The sequence below is a fragment of the Hypanus sabinus genome, chromosome 9 (genome assembly GCF_030144855.1).
Source record: "Hypanus sabinus isolate sHypSab1 chromosome 9, sHypSab1.hap1, whole genome shotgun sequence".
Taxonomy (NCBI): Eukaryota; Metazoa; Chordata; class Chondrichthyes; order Myliobatiformes; family Dasyatidae; genus Hypanus; species Hypanus sabinus.
Window position 1 is genome coordinate 83341547 of NC_082714.1, and position 6448 is coordinate 83347994.

Consider the following 6448-nt stretch of genomic DNA (forward strand, 5'->3'; position numbering starts at 1 on the left):
CTGACATTCTGGCTTATTTACTGCTCGGAGGCAGAGCCCCGGACACTGGACCGTACATAGTGACTATCTGAAAGCTCCTCTCCCTGGGCTCCCAGCAGGAACCTGCTCCAGCCACACCTCTCCCCAAACCTGCTATCTACTGGTTCGTCCCTGGACAGCCAACCCTCATTACGCCACCACTCCGGCAGAGAGCTTGACAGTTCCACCATGGACGGTGAGAGGAGGAGGGTTGGGCATGGGGCGAGCAACCCCACCCTGTAAAACCAACAGAAGCCCCAAAGACATCATTTGTGCGAGACGAAGGATACCCCAACAAGCTGGGCTAGTCCTGGGGACAACGAAGACTGGCCCAGGACAGAGGACTCTGACAGACTGCTGGTGGCAGCCTCTGCCCCAGGAAGCACGGTAGCAGGCAACGGAGACGGTGGTGAGGACGGTGCGCTGTGCAACGATGGGGATAGAGATCTTTGGGAGCGGTGGTGAGGAGGGAGCGCTGCGATGTGGGAGGGGCAGTGAGGAGGGAGGTCTGTGATACAGGAGGGGAGGTGAGGAGGGAGGTCTGTGGTGTGGGAGGGGAGGTGAGGAGGGAACACTGTGATATGGGGGGAGGTGAGGAGGGAGATCTGTGCTGAGGGAGGGGCGGTGAGGAGGGAACACTGTGATATGGGAGGGGAGGTGAGGAGGGAGATCTGTGCTGAGGGAGGGGCGGTGAGGAGGGAACACTGTGATATGGGAGGGGAGGTGAGGAGGGAGTACTGTGATATGGGGGGGAGGTGAGGAGGGAGATCTGTGCTGAGGGAGGGGCGGTGAGGAGGGAACACTGTGATATGGGAGGGGAGGTGAGGAGGGAGTACTGTGATATGGGGGGGAGGTGAGGAGGGAGTACTGTGATACAGGAGGGGTGGTGAGGAGGGAGGTCTGTGATGAGGGAGGGGTACTGAGGAGGGAGGTCTGTGATACAGGAGAGGCAGTGAAGAGGGAGGTCTGTGGTGTGGGAGGGGAGGTGAGGAGGGAGGTCTCTGCTGTGGGAGGGGAGGGGAGGAGGGAGGTCTGTGGTGTGGGAGGGGAGGTGAGGAGGGAGGTCTGTGGTGTGGGAGGGGAGGTGAGGAGGGAGGTCTGTGATACAGGAGGGGCGGTGAGGAGGGAGGTCTGTGATGTGGGAGAGGCGGTGAGGAGGGAGCGCTGTGATAGGGGAGGGGTGGTGAGGAGGGAGGTCTGTGATACAGGAGGGGTGGTGAGGAGGGAGGTCTGTGATGCGGGAGGGGAGGTGAGGAGGGAGATCTGAGCTGAGGGAGGGGAGGTGAGGAGGGAGGTCTGTGATGTGGGAGAGGCGGTGAGGAGGGAGCGCTGTGATAGGGGAGGGGTGGTGAGGAGGGAGGTCTGAGCTGAGGGAGGGGAGGTGAGGAGGGAGCGCTGTGATAGGGGAGGGGTGGTGAGGAGGGATGTCTGAGCTGAGGGAGGGGAGGTGAGGAGGGAACTGTGATAGGGGAGGGGTGGTGAGGAGGGAGATCTGAGCTGAGGGAGGGGAGGTGAGGAGGGAACACTGTGATAGGGGAGGGGTGGTGAGGAGAGAGGTCTGAGCTGAGGGAGGGGAGGTGAGGAGGGAACTGTGATGGGGAGGGGTGGTGAGGAGGGAACACTGTGATGGGGAGGGGTGGTGAGGAGGGAGGTCTGAGCTGAGGGAGGGGAGGTGAGGAGGGAACACTGTGATGGGGAGGGGTGGTGAGGAGGGAGGTCTGAGCTGAGGGAGGGGAGGTGAGGAGGGAACTGTGATGGGGAGGGGTGATGAGGAGGGAACTGTGATGGGGAGGGGTGGGGAGGTCTGAGCTGAGGGAGGGGAGGTGAGGAGGGAACTGTGATGGGGAGGGGTGATGAGGAGGGAACACTGTGATGGGGAGGGGTGGGGAGGTCTGAGCTGAGGGAGGGGAGGTGAGGAGGGAACACTGTGATGGGGAGGGGAGGTGAGGAGGGAACACTGTGATGGGGAGGGGAGGTGAGGAGGGAACACTGTGATGGGGAGGGGTGGTGAGGAGGGAACACTGATGGGGAGGGGTGGTGAGGAGGGAGGTCTGAGCTGAGGGAGGGGAGGTGAGGAGGGAACACTGTGATGTGGAGGGGTGGTGAGGAGGGAACTGTGATGGGGAGGGGTGGTGAGGAGGGAGGTCTGAGCTGAGGGAGGGGAGGTGAGGAGGGAACACTGTGATGGGGAGGGGTGGTGAGGAGGGAACTGTGATGGGGAGAGGTGGTGAGGAGGGAGGTCTGAGCTGAGGGAGGGGAGGTGAGGAGGGAACACTGTGATGGGGAGGGGTGGTGAGGAGGGAACTGTGATGGGGAGAGGTGGTGAGGAGGGAGGTCTGAGCTGAGGGAGGGGAGGTGAGGAGGGAACACTGTGATGGGGAGGGGTGGTGAGGAGGGAACACTGTGATGGGGAGGGGTGGTGAGGAGGGAGGTCTGAGCTGAGGGAGGGGAGGTGAGGAGGGATCACTGTGATGGGGAGGGGTGGTGAGGAGGGAACTGTGATGGGGAGGGGTGGTGAGGAGGGAACACTGTGATGGGGAGGGGTGGTGAGGAGGGATCACTGTGATGGGGAGGGGTGGTGAGGAGGGGACACTGTGATGGGGAGGGGTGGTGAGGAGGGAGGTCTGAGCTGAGGGAGGGGAGGTGAGGAGGGAACACTGTGATGGGGAGGGGTGGTGAGGAGGGAGGTCTGAGCTGAGGGAGGGGAGGTGAGGAGGGAACACTGTGATGGGGAGGGGTGGTGAGGAGGGAACACTGTGATGGGGAGGGGTGGTGAGGAGGGATCACTGTGATGGGGAGGGGTGGTGAGGAGGGAACACTGTGATGGGGAGGGGTGGTGAGGAGGGATCACTGTGATGGGGAGGGGTGGTGAGGAGGGAACACTGTGATGGGGAGGGGTGGTGAGGAGGGAGGTCTGAGCTGAGGGAGGGGAGGTGAGGAGGGAACACTGTGATGGGGAGGGGTGGTGAGGAGGGAGGTCTGAGCTGAGGGAGTGGAGGTGAGGAGGGATCACTGTGATGGGGAGGGGTGGTGAGGAGGGAACTGTGATGGGGAGGGGTGGTGAGGAGGGAACACTGTGATGGGGAGGGGTGGTGAGGAGGGATCATTGTGATGGGGAGGGGTGGTGAGGAGGGAACTGTGATGGGGAGGGGTGGTGAGGAGGGAGGTCTGAGCTGAGGGAGGGGAGGTGAGGAGGGATCACTGTGATGGGGAGGGGTGGTGAGGAGGGAACTGTGATGGGGAGGGGTGGTGAGGAGGGAACACTGTGATGGGGAGGGGTGGTGAGGAGGGATCACTGTGATGGGGAGGGGTGGTGAGGAGGGAACTGTGATGGGGAGGGGTGGTGAGGAGGGAACTGTGATGGGGAGGGGAGGTGAGGAGGGAACACTGTGATGGGGAGGGGTGGTGAGGAGGGAGGTCTGAGCTGAGGGAGGGGAGGTGAGGAGGGAACACTGTGATGGGGAGGGGTGGTGAGGAGGGAGGTCTGAGCTGAGGGAGGGGAGGTGAGGAGGGAACACTGTGATGGGGAGGGGTGGTGAGGAGGGATCACTGTGATGGGGAGGGGTGGTGAGGAGGGATCACTGTGATGGGGAGGGGTGGTGAGGAGGGAACTGTGATGGGGAGGGGTGGTGAGGAGGGAGCGCTGCACTATGGGATGGGCCTTGCCAAGCTAAACCCTCATTCCCTCAGTTTCACTCCTCCACTCCAACGGGATCGGGAGTCAAGAGGCAGCTGCGTCACAGTTTCCCGGTTGCCCCGGTTCTGCAAGGCCCAGCTTGGAGTCCCAGGACAAACAGACTCAGGCCTGGGAAGAAGTGGTTCTTGGCAACGCAACTGCTTGCAATGCTGATTAAAGTTCTCACATTCCAATGGACTGTTGTTTGTCCTGGAATAAAAAGACATCCTGTTCTCACAGAAGGACAATTGAGGATGGGGGGAGGGGGGGAGGGGAAGAAGGAGGTCTCTGTTCCAAGATTTAACCCCTTCATGCCCTCAGCATCTTCGACAAGCTACACTCCAAAAGCAGTTTGAAGGGTGTATCCCAACACAAAGGTTTATGCAAGAGGGGGAAAGTATAAACGGGAGACTTACAGGCAGTGCTCCCTCTGATTTATTTTTACAGCTGCACAGCCCAGCCGGTGCTCTGAGCTGGAAATGTTTATACTGCCTGGCCTGGGTGGTGAGGATGATGGATGCTGTTTTCTTCTGCAACATTTCACGCAGATGTGCTCAATAGCTTGGAGGCCTTCACTCGTGACATACTGGGCCGAATACACTACCTTTTGTAGGATTTTCCATTCAAAGGCATTGCTGGTTCCATTCCAGGCCGGTTAATATACTCTCCACTACACAGGCGTGCCAGTTTGAGATGCCATTCCAAACCTCTGCAGACTCCGAGGGAAGTACAGGCCCTGTAGTACTTTCTCCACAATTGTACTTACGTGCTGGACCCAGGACAGGTCCTCTGAAATTGTAACACCCAGGAATTTAAAGTTGCTAACCCTTTCCACCTCTGATTCTCCAATGAGGACTGCCTCATGGCCTCTGGTTTCCCTCTCCTGAAGTCTGTAATCCTACTATAATCATACTTTGATAATAACTTTATTTTGAACTTTGAATGCCATCCTCTTGATTCCTCCCCCCCAGTTCCCCTCCCTCCATCACTGATGGATGTTCCAACAGCTGTCCAAGTCCCTTACTCCCACCCTGACCCTCCCCTCCTTCATCTCTCGTCCTCCAGCCCCTTGATCTCCAACTGGGCATCAGGTCAAAGGTCAAAGTTTGAATTTTGAACTTTAATCGCAGGACAATTTGCAATGACCAATTAACGTACCAACCAGCAATTAGTATCTATTTGGATGTAGGGGTCAGAGGGGATCATGAAAATGGAGAGCGTGCAGGAGCCAGAGGGGATCGTGAAGATGGGGAGGGTATAGGGGCCAGAGGAGATCATGAAGACAGGGAGGGTGTAGGGGCTAGAGGGGTTACAGACATAGGGAGGGATGCAGCTGTACCTACGAACCAGTATGTCTTTGAACTGTGGGAGGAAACTGGACTCGCGGGGAGAATGTACAAACTCCATATGGACTGGGCTGGAATTGAAGTCTCCAGAACTCCCCAAGTTCCAGTAGCGTCTTGCTAACCACCACGGAGCCTGATGTTCCCACCAACTTCCTTCAGGAATTTTACCATGTCAAAACACCCTGCCTGTTTAAGGGCTTTGTTAAAAATCATTTCCCTTTCTCTCTAATTGTAGATAAAAGTCAGAAACTTCCTTGAATGGACTGGCCAAATGGATGGTAAAAGTTGACCAACATCTCTGCTTCCTCAGGAGGCTAAAGGTTTTTACAGAAAGCATCTTGTCTGGATGCCACACGGCTTGGTGTGAGCACCGCTCTGCCTGAGACTGCAGAGAGCTGGCTTCAGTACCAGTCTTCCTTCCACGGACTGCCCCAGTCAGCAGAACCAAAGGCCCCACACACCCCGAGACATTCTGCCTCCATCAGGCAGCAGATAAGGAGGCTGTGTTAATGAACTGCTCTGTATGGCCAGTGCACTCATTAATCAATTACCAGTTGCATAGAGATTGATTATCAAGGTTGTTGGAACCACTGTCTCATAGCTCCAGAGCACCCAGCATTGATCCTGAACTTGGCTGGTGATTGTCACTGAGAGATGCCGTATAGAGACAGGCCTTTCGGCCCATTCAGTCCATGGTGACCGTCAACCACCCATTCATTTTTATCCCTATTTGATTCTCCCTACGTTTTTCCATCAGCTCTCCCTGTTTTTCCCCCATCATCCACACATGGGAGGGAAATTAACACACACACTCACTCACACACACACCTCTCCCTCTCTCTCTGTGGTGCTGACTATACAGGTGAACGATATTTCACACCTATCTCTGGCCATGACCAAACGCCCACTCATTACCTCTGCCAGTAAATGAAAAGACAATCTGAAATTATTCTGAAGGTCACTTGCTTCCTCCTCACAGTCTATTAGCAGCCGTCTCTTCCTCTGCAGCTGAACTGTCAACACACTAACTTTCGTGTGTGTGTTCGCATTTGTGTGTGTGTGTGTGTGTGTGTGTGTTTGTGTGTGTGTGTGTGTGTGAGCGTGTGTGTTTGTGTGTGTGTGTGTGAGTGTGTGTGTGTGTTTGTGTGTGTGTGTGTGTGAGTGTGTGTGTGTTTGTGTGTGTGTGTGTGTGTTTGTGCGTGTGAGTGTGTGTGTGTTTGTGTGTGTGTGTTTGTGTATGTGTGTGTGTGTATGTGTGTGTTTGTGTATGTGTGTGTTTGTGTGTGTGTGGTCTGTGTGTGTGTGTTTGTGGGTGTGTGTGTGTGTGGTCTCTGTGTGTGTGTTTGTGGGTGTGTGTGTTTGTGTGGGTGAGTGTGTTTGTGTATGTGAGTGAGTGAGTGTGTGTGTG